This window comes from Amborella trichopoda, chromosome 3 (genome assembly GCF_054954075.1).
Source record: "Amborella trichopoda isolate Santa Cruz 75 chromosome 3, AtrichopodaSantaCruz75HAP2 v2.0, whole genome shotgun sequence".
NCBI classification, from domain to species: domain Eukaryota; kingdom Viridiplantae; phylum Streptophyta; class Magnoliopsida; order Amborellales; family Amborellaceae; genus Amborella; species Amborella trichopoda.
In genome coordinates, this window is record NC_142338.1 from 40,521,621 (window position 1) to 40,536,560 (window position 14,940).

Below are 14,940 nucleotides of genomic sequence, written 5' to 3' on the forward strand. Positions count from 1 at the left end.
TCCATAATTAGACCGGGCTATTTCAATTCCAAGAAATACCTAAGCTATTCCAAATCTTTTGTCTAAAGATGTTGCTGTAGATATCCCTTTAATTTATTAATTCCTTCCTAATCACTGCTTATAATGATGATATTATTAACGTGAACCACTACATATTGAACGATCCATATGGCTCCGTGAAAACCCATATGATATGACAATTTCACTGAACTTCTCGAACCATGCACATGGGGGTTTCTTCAAACTATAAATTGCTTTTTTCAATTTCCATACCTTGTCTGACTCCCTTGAGTAACAAATCCTAGTGGTTGATCCACATACACCATTTCTTGGAAATCACCATGAAGGATGACATTTCTAACATCAAGTTGCCACAATGGCCAACTCTTTTTGGTTGCTGCAGACAAATGGAATTGAGCTTGACAACTGGAGAAATGTCTCAGAGTAATCAATACCAAAAAATTTGTGTATATCCCTTTGCCACCAACCTAGCCTTTAACCTTTTCACAGATCGATTTGGCTAATATTTAATTGTATAAACCCAATGACATCCAATAGGTCTCTTTCATGTTGTTAGATCAATAAGCTCCCATTTGCCATTTGATTGAAGTGTTGTCATTTCCTCATCCGTTGCTCTCTTCCACCTGGTATGGGAGAGCTTCATGATATGGAACATAGATACATAAATAGAATAAATAGAGGAAAGTGATAACGCAAAATTATGCTAGAAAGAAGAAAAATTTATAAACGCAACAAAATGGGATTGCAAAGAGGAAAATTCGCCATATAATAGAAGTAACTTATGTCAGATTGTTATGTATGCATGTGCCACGAGTTCATAAGGCGATGTTGTATCGACTCTTGTTATTTGATAAATCATGTTCCCTCCTTTATTTTAGACGAAAAATCACCTCACTCTATCATTTTTCCTAATATTATGTTGTTTACAATTCCTCCTCAAGGTTTTAACTAATTAGCGCTCCATCGTACATATCTCTCACCAAGTTGATGTAGTGTATGGAGACTCATTTATTTTTCAAAACCCACCAAATCAAATATCAAGGTACTCTATCATAAGCTGTCTTTAGATCAATAAAGATCATGTGGAGGTCTTTTCCATTCACTCTAAACTTCTCAATCAATTACCTAAATAGGAAAATAGTCTCAATTGTCGACCTCCTTGGCATAAAACCGACTGGTTTTCTAATACACTCGTTTCATGCCTTAGTCATGGCTCAGTCACTTTCTCCCCTAGTTTCTTGGTGTGGCTCATAAGTTTGATCTCTCGATAGCTTGCATAATTCTATATGTCTCTTGTAAATAGGTACCACAATACGTTTTCTCCATTTGTCTAACATTTTCTTTTTTCTCAACACTTTGTTGAACAACTTGGTCAGCCAGGTAATGCCAATCTCCGCCAAGCATTTCCAAACCTCTATCAGGATACCATCTAGTCCTACAGCCTTTCCTATTTTCATCCTTTTCAAAGCTTCTTTCACTTCTGAACGAAGTAAAAAAAGTTAAATGCCCAAATGGCACCTCAACGAGATATTTCCTATAATTCAAATGACCCACTTATACATTATGGTTGTATATAAGACTTTATACATAATAGTTGTATTCAAGATTCCCTCCCAACTCAACAGACAACAAACCAGTTAATTTGGATAGAAAGCCAACATAGATCCAATTGGAATAAAAACTCTATGGGCATCATAGTGCCTAGTTTAAATGGATAATGGACCAAATGCCTATAGTTGTTGGAAACGCTTGTGATTCTAAATCATTTCAGAAATCAAAATCACAGAATCGTCGATGTTAGATGATTCGCATAGTCAGAATTGTCGTCTATCCCATGCAAATCACTTGTTGCATGATTCCCAATATATCGGAATCGAGATCCAATAAAATAGTAATCGCGTGTCCTATTGTGCTGGAATCAGCATCCCATCAATTTGGAATCGAATTCCCTACATTTCTGGAATAACACATCAATCCATCTCGATCAATACCATCTAAAATCGTGATCCGATAGAAAAGGAATTTTGATTCCTATATTGTTGGAATCGTTGTCCCATCAATTTGGAATCGAGATTCGTACCTTAGGAATCACGTGCCAATCCACTTGGGACCACGCCAGAAGTCTTAAGTTGAAAATGATTTAAAGTTTTATATTATTTGTAAGCTTGAATCTAGACTCCATATATTGAGTACGATTACTCGGAGCTCGCATTTATTTGGATCAATGTCTTTGACCACCCTCCCCTAACAATGGCATGGGTGTATTGAGTGCCCTTTAACGTATCTCTCCACAACTAATAAAAACAAAGTCGAGCTCCCTTAGATATCTATTTTCTTGGAGTTTTTAGGACTAACGAAACAACGTGTCGTATATGTTTCTCATGCTACTTTAAGGACGAAACAATGAACTACATCTTCTAACTAGCAAACAATATTTGAGATGTGGACGACGAGCTCTAGGAGCACCATATGCTTCAGTCCTTTATTGAAACACTCGCCAAAGATCGGGGTCTATCGAAAGCAAGAAACCAAACCAATATGATGGATGTGCTTTCATGCATCTTTTGATGATGAAAGAGAGATATCCATCCTCTCACTCAAAAATGAGTCTTTGTGATGTGGACCTTACCAGGGTGATGAAATGGTTTAAGTACTTACCATTGATATCTGCAACGCTCAAGTTGAAAGTTGAATATTCTATTTGACACTTACCAGCAACAAACATTACTATCATACTTTGTCAAAATATGTTGTTTGAAACACTATTCAATGCATCTATGGAGGATTTTGACATTGTGGCTCTAACTTCCAAAAAAAACATAGATTCGCAATTCCCAAAGTTTAAGATCAAGGTCTCACATACGTTGAATCTTGGTCTTGTGCATCTATGAATAACCAATTTGAGAGATGGAATCTACATTCCCAACTTCCAAGGATCCGGATTCAAAGAAGTATATGAAATGAGTTTCGAGAAATTTGGAATCATGATTCCTATCTTTCAAGAATCGTGATTCATCCTAAGAAACACAGAATCATAATTCTTGAACCAAAATCATGACATTGTTACATGATTGGGGTAACTATACCACTGCCACATTATTTTGTCAATATGTATCATGCTGACCATAACTTAGCCCCCTTGCAAACAATTGTTTCCCATTTGGTACGTAATACTGATTGTGCATTCATATAACTAACCTGTTCAAAAGTATAGTATAGCATTGGCTTCCATGTGAAGCAAATGACACCATTGACAATCAAAAGGAAAGGCAAAGTAAGTCATCAAATATTTATCAGTAGAATATCCAGCAGAAAAAGCAATATGTATCATATAGTATTCAAAGAACTAGTACAAAGTCCTACCAGACACCCTACCAGACACTTATCAAGTATTACATGATTCTTTCGTAAAATACAATATTATATGTCACTTTTCAAAAAACAAAATACAATATTATATGTAATATTTTTCATAACTATGCCTTGGCTGTCCCCAAGCCAGTCATGCCAGTCCCAAGCCCAGGTAAAGGAGGAGGGTTGCATTAGGTAGAGCAATCAGTGTAAAACTTTGCCAAATCTTGTCATGAATTCTGAACTTATGAGCAGAATGGAGAAACAATATTCATGTAGCTGATCCCAAATAATTGGCACATGGCTTAAATGATGATGATGATGATATGTAATATTTGAATTTTGCTTGTACATATATGAGGTTCCTAGATATCGCAGCAGCCCCTCAACACTAGGATAGAATTCTACCCACCCAATCTCTAGGTGATGCCTGTGCAAATACTATATCATTTTAGCTCCAAAAGATGTCCAAGACATAGTGCTATCATCACTGTCTCAAATTTGCTTATCAAGCCTTATAATAATGTTGATCCAAGAGTCGCAAAAAACAACTTCATATTGTGGGGCTCTTCTATTGTTACATGTGAAATCATTATTCTTCAACGTTTTTTACGGAAGGACCTATCCTTATATGCACACATTATAAATCTTGGTACCGAAGGACTCTATTTTTATGTGATAATTAACTTCTACATAATGTTGTCTACACAGCAAAAGAAATATCATTAATAACGTACAATGATAAATTGAGAATACCAGTGTTTCTTGATTATCAATATTGAGAACAATTACCATCAAAAGATGTCAATTTCCTCAAGATATCAAAAGGTGACATTTCATTGATTACATAAATTGGAAATGATAAAAATAAAATAATAATTATCTAAACGGACCAATATACACTGCACAAATGCCCACGAATAACATATGATTAAAGAATATTTCTAGAAAAGAATTCGTTAAAAAAAAAATTATTTATTAAAGTAGGAGTTTAACTAGTTAAAATTTAAGTTAGTATATTAAAGTATTTTTGCAATAAATATTTATAGAAGCTTCACATGGATTTTTGGAAGTGGGCAACGGTTTGAATTGACCCTAACATAAGATAAACTACCGCCCCCCCCCCCCCCCCCCCCCGCCCCCCCTCCCTCCCTCTCCGAGCCCCCCTTAAAGAGAGAGAGAGAATCATGAGCATTGCTATTCCATGTTTGTAAGTTGATAATGCTCTTTGCATTTCCATAAAGGGGCAAAATTTAAGGTAGCATGTCTCTATTTTTCATCAAGATAATAAATTTCAAGGTGTAGAACCAACATATCAAGCTAGTTCATTTTCACACACTTTTACAATTCTGGGGATCATATGGTTGTTTGAAAAAGTGACGTTGTATATCTTAATCACAATATACTTCGAATATAGAAAGCAACCAAATTGCTAATCGACCTACTGGCATAAGATGAAATGTGCACCGATTAGACGCTAATTAGTATTGAAACACTGATGCCTAAACTTGAAATGGCATTTACTTACTACAAAATGTTACCTAGATGTTAGAATTAAGGTGTCACTAGGCATTTGAAAGGATTTTTTACAACATGCAAGGTAGAACCACAAGGTTGCACCAGGTTGCAACAGTGCTCTGAAATACAGCTCAAGCATGATACTCATCACTTGCCTAAGCTGAGCTACTTGAGTGAGTCGACCCTATACCCTAAACCCTAAACAAACAGAAACCCCAAAAATATGGGAACAAGAGGAAAAAAAAATGAGAATTTCAGAAAAAACATAATAATCCAAGAAAAATACAAAGAAAAACACACACACACACACACACACACACACACACATATACATATATATATATATATATATATATATATCACATGGAATAACAATAGATTGATGTTATTGGCTTAAAAACGTTAGAAAAAAGGGGAATTTCAAACAATACAAAAAAAAAAGAGTAAAAAAACATGAATTTGCATAGGACATGAATTATAAATCAATTATATTTGATTCAGTAAAAAAATAGATTAAATTTATGAATTTTAAATTGACAAAATGAAAGATATCCAAAATTTCAAAGCCGATCCACCATGCTTTGCGCTCAATGTGAATTGATGCCTCCAATCCTTGTCAAGCTTTGTCAGACCTAATTCAAAAACCTCAAACCAATTTTGGGTTTGGTTTCGGATCTAGGAGATAGGAGCTCTTGAAAAGTTCACATTACCACTAAATTTGAATTTCAAATTTGTAAAATATTGTTCTTTTTTTGGAAATCAAGGCTATAGTTGGATCAAGAATACAAATAGAGCCTTAGGGATGAATTTTTGTTGAATATTGACCACCAGTTGTGAATAAATTACAAATTTTCAAATTTAACCAAAAAATTGGCCCGATTTTTTTTATCTAAAACATCCCTAAAATCCAGTGTTCTTCATCAAATTCTTTATTTGTAATAGCTAGATCATGATAAAATCCTAGCTCGAATGGAATATTGGCTCATATCGGCAACCCAAGGCTCTAAATCAAATAAATGAAGGAACAAGGAGGGCAGATTTCAGTGCTGCTTTTAACTTACCTATGATAAGTGATCATGCCCAAGTTGCTCGATACTCGCGTGAGAGTTGCTACAATACTCATAAGTACTGTACAGGTAATAAACAAGATACATTATGTACCATGTTCCCGACATGGCACCCTACTGAGTCCTAGTGACTCGCCTGAGTGCGAGTTGACTAGGTTAAATTTTCGAATACTGGGCTACACAGATGCACTTGGGTGAAAGCAAGTGAAGCACAGGGGGGAGTAGGAATTCCAACAAGAGATTTTTAGGGGCTAACTATCGTTACAAGAGACGTACTGGTGTACCATTTATAGTTGAATGGATGCCCTTGATTTTGGGGAGATTAGGACATTCTGGAAAAGTCCAGGACTGACCGCAAATGTTCATATTGCTGATCATGTACATATATTGATAGCTAATGAGTATAAAAGAGCTTGTTTAGAGCTGGAGACTTTTAGGCTGCTTTAGACTCACTGCACAATTTGTGCTATGTTATTCTCTTAGTTAATAGAACTGACATACCAAATATTTCTAATGCGACCTACTAGTTTTATAAAAATTAAGTGTTCTAGCATGGATCAAACATGCTATTCAGTTTTGGTCGAGACTTTGAAAACCAACAATTGAATCTAGGGCATCACACAGGCACAAAAAAGGGAAAGGTGATGAATTGTTCAGATCAATTTTCAATGGAAACTTATCTTCAAAAAAAAATCAATGCAAACTTCATTTTTGGTTGATAAAGGACGGTAAATGTAATATATAGAAGTTCTACCAAAAAAATACAACCATTTGGAAACTAAGGGCATTGATTCTTGTGTGCTTTTCTTTGGAGGCTAAAACCCCTAAACTTTAATTATAAAAAATGAAAGTAGCCATTTTTAATGTAAGAAAATGAGCATCCTTTGTTGTCCTATTGTTATTGGTTCATGAAGCAAAAACGAATATAGCCATGCCCTACTAGTTTGGCCCTCTGTAGCCAAGACTGGTTGAAGGCAATATGGGTCACGATAGGGATAACTGGGGAGATAGGGATGGGCTACACAAACTAGGTTCCTGGAAGTTTGGATGATGCTTGCACTCTAGAGGCAAATGTAAAATCCTCATTAGAGTCATGGTGGGGGTGATGTCAGACGGGTTAATTATACACCAATGTTTGGTGCAATGTGAAAGCTTCGCAAAATTGGGTTTGGCTACCTTTGCTTCTAACCCAAAAAACTGACTAGCAGAAGTAAGGGTTAGGGGACGAAGTCAACATTGAGAAGGGTTGAGCAATATGGAAATAAAGGAGCTGGGTATGTGATTGGTCATCTTGATGAGGAGATTAATTGCAAGAGCAAAATAAGAGTTTGTTTAGAGCATCAGGAAGCAAAGCTCAAAGGCCTAAAATGAGACCTTGAGGGGTTCTTGACTACCCTTCATAGGGTCCTCACAACCATCATCTCAAAGCTGTGTGGTGCATGCCCAAAAAATATACTTAATGTGCAAGGAGGCAAAGAGGTGGTGGAGGTCTTCTGCATTATCCCCATGCATACAAGGTATTACTTACATGATGTAGGAGGTGAGAAAAAGCTGAAGCCAGTGAGGTATAACATCAGTGTTTCAAGGGATTAAGGAAGAAGGCAGCTAGGGAACAAGGCTTGGCAGCAGGATCAAAATTACTTAGTGGATGCGCTACTGTAAGCTTAGTTCTCGATGTTACATACATGATCAATGAAGTTAACAATAATGCAGATTCCCAAACACCTGAGGGTTTTGGAATGGTGATTCTATCCATAGGATGTAATTTCCTTTTTCAATGACTGCTGCCCCCATATGTATCAGTTGGTTGCATCTCCAATGAAACTTGACATGCAACTTGTAATCTAAAAATGATAAAGCTATTGGACTACTCGAGTTACCAACATGGAATCATCAGAACAATTGGAAGTCTTTAAGAGTTGATTCAGGAGTTACCTCACTAAGACCTGGCGATGTCATAAGACTGCCAACTAAGTTTTAGTTGGTCATATTTTTTTTTGCTTTTTGGTTTTTCAAGACTCACCCATGTCAATTTAGACTTAGTAGCGTCTTACTAGGATACGTCTGGTGTGTCAATCTATGATACGAACACAGATATAACATCAAGATGATATGGTGGGTGGATCCTACTCTACATGCAGATCGAAATAATTCAAGACATGGGTGTCAATTTAACTTGGTCATCTACTCTTGTGCAGAAAATGTCAATTGAAGATTGATTGCTAGACAAATCTGATTGGCCAATCCTCGAGTTTGATACTATAAAAGAGGAAGTATCAAATCTACATTGCAAATAATGGAAGTTTTAACCCAAACACCAATAACAATATTATTCCAAATTCTTTTACAAAACTACTTCATCAGCAACCTTCTTGCAGAGCGAATGGGAAATGTCACAAAGCAGCAACTTGTTTAGGGGGGAAATTCTTTATCAAGAGAACAATAAAGAGAAATTGAAGAAAGAAAAAGCAACAACAAGATACATGCGAGGAAGTAATAAGGGCTATCTATATCTATTTTGAAGAAAATTCATACAAGGATTTTGAACATAAAGATAAATGATTGAAATTAGAAGATACAGAGCATATATCATCATAGAGCCCTTAAACAAACACCTTCCAAAAATTTAATAATTAGCATAATGCATCTCACAAATTTAAACCAAATGCAACTAGACAAAGCAATTATGTGCTATTAGTAAAGATCTCTCTTCATTGATAAGAAAAAGAAAAAATGTGACCAGTTTGATAGAAAATACAAATGTAATTCACAACGAGGGGAAGATGGGGAAATCAAATCAAACCTAGAATTTGAGATATAGGATTTCCTTTTTCTTTTCTTTTTTTTAATGGTGAAATCAATAGGAATCTTAATTTATTTGTAATATGGTTATCTTTAGACCCTATTATACCCCATGTTTCAAGAGAGTTTCCAACATAATTAGTTCCTTATCCGAGTTCTTTTACCTATATGTTTTGCAACCAATTGGAGCTGCCCAGCTTTGCTAAGGATATCGAATTATTTCTTGATTATATTAGCCATTTAAAAGATGCTAGCTATGTTATATATGTTAATCAAATTTCGTTTGGCGATTATCAAAAAAGAAAATGTTTAGTTAACATACTAAATGTTATTCAAAATTTCTTTAGCTAATATATTAGTCAAATTTCTCGATGTACACGAATTCTATGATTGAGAATCTTCGTGTATATTTTAAAATGCTAGAGAAAGGAAAGGAAGAAAAAGACCTAAACAGTCCATTGCAATAATAAAATAATGATACTAATATTGAAACACAATATATGCTTGTTTTTTTCTCTTAGTCTCTCAAGCAAGGCAAGCCAATCGACTCGGGCCAGCTCTAAAAGCTCTTCCCATTCAACCAATAATTGATATGGATCCTCATCATCTGACAAAGAAAATATTTTGTCCATAAAAAGCTTGCATTTTCCCTCTATCTCCTTAGTCTCTTGTGGAGGAATCAATTTATCCGCATCTTCAAGCCTCTCAGCCACTTCTCTCCACTTGGGTCCCGATAAATCGAGGCCATGTATCTTTTACTTGATCTTTCATTTGTGCTCCTTGGAAGAACAAAGGCTTGAGTTTCTTCACTACCTGTATTTTTTCCCTCAACTCTCTCCCCCTCTTCACTTTGCAAATTTCCATCTTTTGAAGAAGCAACATCCTCATTAGACAAGTCGTTTTCTTCTTCTCTAATTAGTTCCAAGCCCCTATAAAGCTCTGTTTTAGCCATCTTTTCTTGCGCCCATTTGAGCCTGAGCTCGTTGAGCATATCACTACGAATCCCCAACTCTTGAGCAAACTTGCACATCTCTTTCAATTCTTCACACTGTAAATGCTTTTTCAATTCCTCTTGCTTTCTCATCTTTCTCATGTCTTCCATGATGAAATTGTAGACCTCCCAAACTGTTCGCCACTGCTCCTGGCTAAATTCTTGAAACTGGGTTCCCTCACCAAGTTCAGCATCATTTATCGAGCCCTTCTCCATCTATAAAATGACTTTGTGGACTATGACAACAAGCATTCCATCAATGGTTTCTTTGTTACAGATGGGGTAAGCTTCCGAGACCTTGCTTCTCATGATATAGACAAACCTTGATAAGAACTCATTCTTGGGTCTATCCTAGTCTTCTCCTTCTCTCTCTTCTTGTTGAGAGCTTTGAAGAGAGTGGAGATGCCTCGAGTTTGGGGTATAGAGAGAGAATGCAAATGAGGGACTGTTGGTGTTTTTGAGGTGGGGGAGAGTGAAGGGGGCATTGACAGTAGGCGTTGAGTGATATGGAGAGGAATGGGTCAGATTGAGAAGGGTGAGAGAGGTGATTCTCTGCTTTAGGTGAGTTATTGCTTATTTGAGGAATAAAGGCTTCATTGTTATAGAGATTTGATTGAGAGAGAGAGAGAGATAGAGATAGAGACATAGATTACAAGTAAAACATTTCACCGGTGTCGTCAGAAATTTAGATCCAAAAAAGTGTTGCGAAGAGAAAGTAGACTGAGACCAGCAGAGCATGAGAGAGAGACCTCATACCCTTGAGATAGTGTTAGGTAGCGTTTGATAACGTTCACTGCAGTGTCCCTGAGAATTACCCCTGCTGTTGATTTTCATAGATTCTGAGATGCAGGTGAAAATTGGTAGGGTGAAAGCTGGAAACCCTGTTTGACAAACTATGGTGTTGGTAATTTCACCTATTTGGCAATGGGAAAGCTGGAAACCACATGTAATATTGTTCATTATATATTTCAATGATATAATGTACGAAATGCAGTTTTTAAAGACATTTTGTAATTAAACAACGTTCCTTCCATTCATACAACATATTACAAAACATGTAAATAGATTCTAGGAATACCAATATGTACATAAATATCGAAGAAAATTGATTTCTTAATAGCAAATTTTCACTCAATGCACAAGCAGCCCTCAAGAGAAAACATATATCATTTATTTAAGAAATAAATATTTAAAAGTTTGAAAGCTAACCATTCAATAGTACCAACACACCATACAAAATTATTGATTACTGATTCACGCAATAAACTTCATCAATAAAAATTGATCCATGCATGAAAATTTCCAATTGGAAATTTGACATGAAATGCAAGAGAAATAGAACTAGCAAGCAAGGTTCCAGATGTCCATTTCATTGGAAGCAAAATCAACCACTAATTGTTAAATACACAGCCATGGGACTCATCTCCTTTAGCCAGGTTCCAGATGTCCATTTCATTGGAAGTTAATATTTACAATAGAGTGTTGCCACAATTTGCAGAATAATGAAGAAAACCTTCACAATAACTCAGCAATAATTTTATAAAAGCATTGAAAAAGTTGATGGATGAAGTGAATTGTCATCCAAACGACATCCAGGCAGTTTCTCAAATAAGGATGTTACATGGATTAGTTAAACAAAAATACAAAAATAAAATGACAAATAATTCCTAAACCCCATAACTATGAGGCACTAGATACTCAAAACAATTGCCTAGAAGTGTCATATAACAGTGATGCAGGGAACACAATCTATTTGTATAGAATGTCATCTAAGCATAAAAAAAACTAGAAGTTCAGTAAACCGATAAAAAAAATGGTGCACTTGACAGTTAATGTGACAAGAGAAATACTACATTATGAATACTAAGCTAGAGGAAGGGAGATTATTCAATGACTATCGAACCCATAAACTAGTAAAAGACAAAGAAAATGTGAGATAGAGTGAGGGCAATCCTTCACTGTAATTTTTGCAATAATGAAGATATAGAGAAATTGCAATAATGAAGAAGCATAAGAAAACCCTAAAAAATATACTGGTGCTACTCCTTCATTGCAATTTTGTCAAGACCTTAAGCAAAGATTTACAAATGATGTAGATATATCATGGAATTAAACCGTAATTTATGGGTCCATTTATTAGCAAATGAAGAAGTGCGCTAGCACATTTATCACGCCATAACAAATAAAGAGCACAAAAAAATTTGAGATTAACAGAGAAAAAAAGAAAACTAAATCAGAAAAAAATATCATCTTTCTATGTTTGAGGATTATCAGAAGGTGATTGTTTTTAAGCAAAAAAAAAAAAAGTTACAAATATCCATCAATGGTGATATTAGCTATTAAAAAAAAAAAAAAGAACAGAGCAAAAAACCCCCAAATCATTAACATGAATCCCTACGTTGAGAATAACTAAGAAAAAAAAGAAAATAACAAAAATTAACAGTTAAAAGGAAATGAAAAACAGAAAAACTCAAATTACGAGTTTTTCTGATTAATAAACAATAAAAAAAAGTTACTAATAAATGGATCCCTACATTAAGAATAACCAAAAAAATAAATGAATACAAACTAACAGTTAGCAGAAAATGAAAAAAATAAATTAATACAAACTAAGTTAACAAATTACTGGTTTATCTGCTTAATAAACAATTAAAAAAGGTAAAATCTCACTAATTTTTGTGGATTATCTTCTTCGTGATGCTTTTCAGCACCAGTAGAGTTTTATGGAGTGAGTGGGATTAGAAACTCAGATATATGCATATTGGAGTAATCTAGACTGGATGCAATTACAAAGCTTTCCAATTTTCCTACAGTTTATACTCATCTAAGATTATTATGGAACACATTGATGGGAATATTAGTTGTTTAAAACACTTTATGAGTTTATGTACTTATACAATGTTTTAAACAATCTGAATATAGATGTGAAATAGGGTTTACTCCGCAATTTGGGAACCAGACAAGGAAAGATTAGTTGTTTAAAACATTATTGGTTATAGGCAGTGATTTAAAAATCGGCGAGTCACATTGGACTCACCTGAGTTGGCACGCGTGCCGATTACTTTGCAAAATCGGGAACCGCCCGATTCTAGATCAGAACAGTCGGTTCTGAACAATGAACCGCCTATACGACGTCATAAACCGGGAAGAATGGTCACATGACGTCACATTTTACTGGTTCTCGGCGAGTCACATTGGACTCACCTGAGTTGGCACGCGTGCCGATTACTTTGCAAAATCGGGAACCGCCCGATTCTAGATCAGAACAGTCGGTTCTGAACAATGAACCGCCTATACGACGTCATAAACCGGGAAGAATGGTCACATGACGTCACATTTTACTGGTTCTCTCCGGTTCTCAGCCACAAATGGCAAGCCTTCAACCCTTCTCAATCACACGTGGCAAGCCTTCAATTCCACATCATCGCAACCCCGCGTTTCACACGTGCGTTTAATGAGGTACAACGAAACTATTTACATCACTAATTTTGATACTCATACTTGGATGTGGGATAATTCCCATAAGGTGCATTAAATTAAAATAGATGTTGAATAAGTATCATTACTATGGAAAGTTAATATACTTGCCACAGTGTAGCTTTTTGGTTATTGCTTCCTCTTAGTTGAAGGACATCTCAAGTTCGAACCCCAGCTCGGGCGCGCTACATTATTTTATTTTTTTTGTAAAAAAAATAAAAAATAAGCAGAAAATAAGTTTGTTAAAAAAAAATATATTCCATTTGAAATTCTCTCTTTCTATTAACAATATTTTTTACTAAATTTATTCTAGAATCTAAAAAATTAAAATTTTGAAAATTTAAAGTGTTGTTTTGAAAACTGGTGTGCATTCAAATAATTTTTATATTTATAACCAAATTTTTATTTTATTTATTAATTTTTGCATTATAAATCATATAATATACAATTTTGTTGTTAAAAAAATAAAAAATAAGCAGAAAATAATGTTATTAAAAAAAAATTTATTCCATTTGAAATTCTATCTTTCTATTAACAATCTTTTTTACTAAATTTATTCTAGAATCTAAAAAATTAAAATTTTGAAAAATTGAAGTGTTATTTTGAAAATTGATACACATTCAAATAATTTATATATTAATAACCAAATTTTTATTTTATTTATTTATTTTTACATTATAAATAATGTAATATACTATTTTTCTTGCAGTTATCAATCATACATTTTAAATTAGATAATATTATAAAATATTTTGGATTTGTTATTTTTTGTATAATAAAATAATTATAAAATGTTAAACAACAATTTTAATTTCAGTATATAATATTATAGTTAGTTAGTAGGTTGTAATAATTTTGGATTATAGTTAGGTTGTAATAATTTGAGTTTTTTTAACGGATTAGGGTTTTCCGCCAATTCGAGATTTTAGTAGCCATTTTTTCATCGATTTAATCTACTCTTTATTGTAGTCTATGTATGATTGATACTATTTATCCATGACAATTCTATGATTTTTCTTTTGTATGATGTAAATTTAATGGTTAACATAAGTTTATACAGGGAAAGAATGTCTTAATATTCTTAATATTCACAAATTGATGAAAAAAGGGAAATTAACAATGTAGTACCCTTATTTCATATTGGATTCTTAAAAGACAACATTTATAATGAATTTTAATAATTTTTTTGGATTCTTTTAAAGCTTAATTCGACCGAGGTCGGCAATTCACGATCCGAATCGCCAATTCACCGATCCGGATGGGTTTTTGAAGTACCTGATCAGGGGCACCGATCCGTTTTTCAAACCACTAGTTATCGGTATTGATGTCTCAAAGTGTTTTAAAACAATAGATCAATGTTTTTTTCTTGTTAAAACAGAAAAAAAACACAACCTTATAGTTATCTGGTTCGTTTTAAATGAATTCTAAGTGGTTCATTTTAAATGAATCTAAGTGTTAAAACAACTTCGTTATGTGTTTTAAACAACTATAAAATTCGTTTTAATACTTAGTTGTCTGGTTCATTTTAACACTATAAAGAATTCCTTTTAACAGTATAAAGAATTCTATATATGGGAAAAAGAATTCTTTTGGTTGTCTGTTTTAAACCAGACATAAACAATATGGGAAATAGAAGGTTGTTTTAAAACAAACGATATGTTTTATGTCTGTTTTAGCACTTTGCTTTAAAACCAAACATAGCGCTTTGTTTAT

The 14,940-nt window shown here is 34.2% G+C and overlaps 1 long non-coding RNA gene across 1 annotated transcript; it reads right to left on the reverse strand.

Moving 5' to 3' along the window:
• Positions 1 to 9,212: 9,212 nt before the first annotated feature.
• On the reverse strand, positions 9,213 to 12,597 carry LOC148782880 (uncharacterized). The gene is made up of 2 exons (XR_016052514.1): positions 12,421 to 12,597; positions 9,213 to 10,683 (listed from the first exon to the last, which is right to left on the reverse strand). It is a non-coding gene; the product is annotated as an uncharacterized LOC148782880 (long non-coding RNA).
• Between the last annotated feature and the right edge of the window lie 2,343 nt (positions 12,598 to 14,940).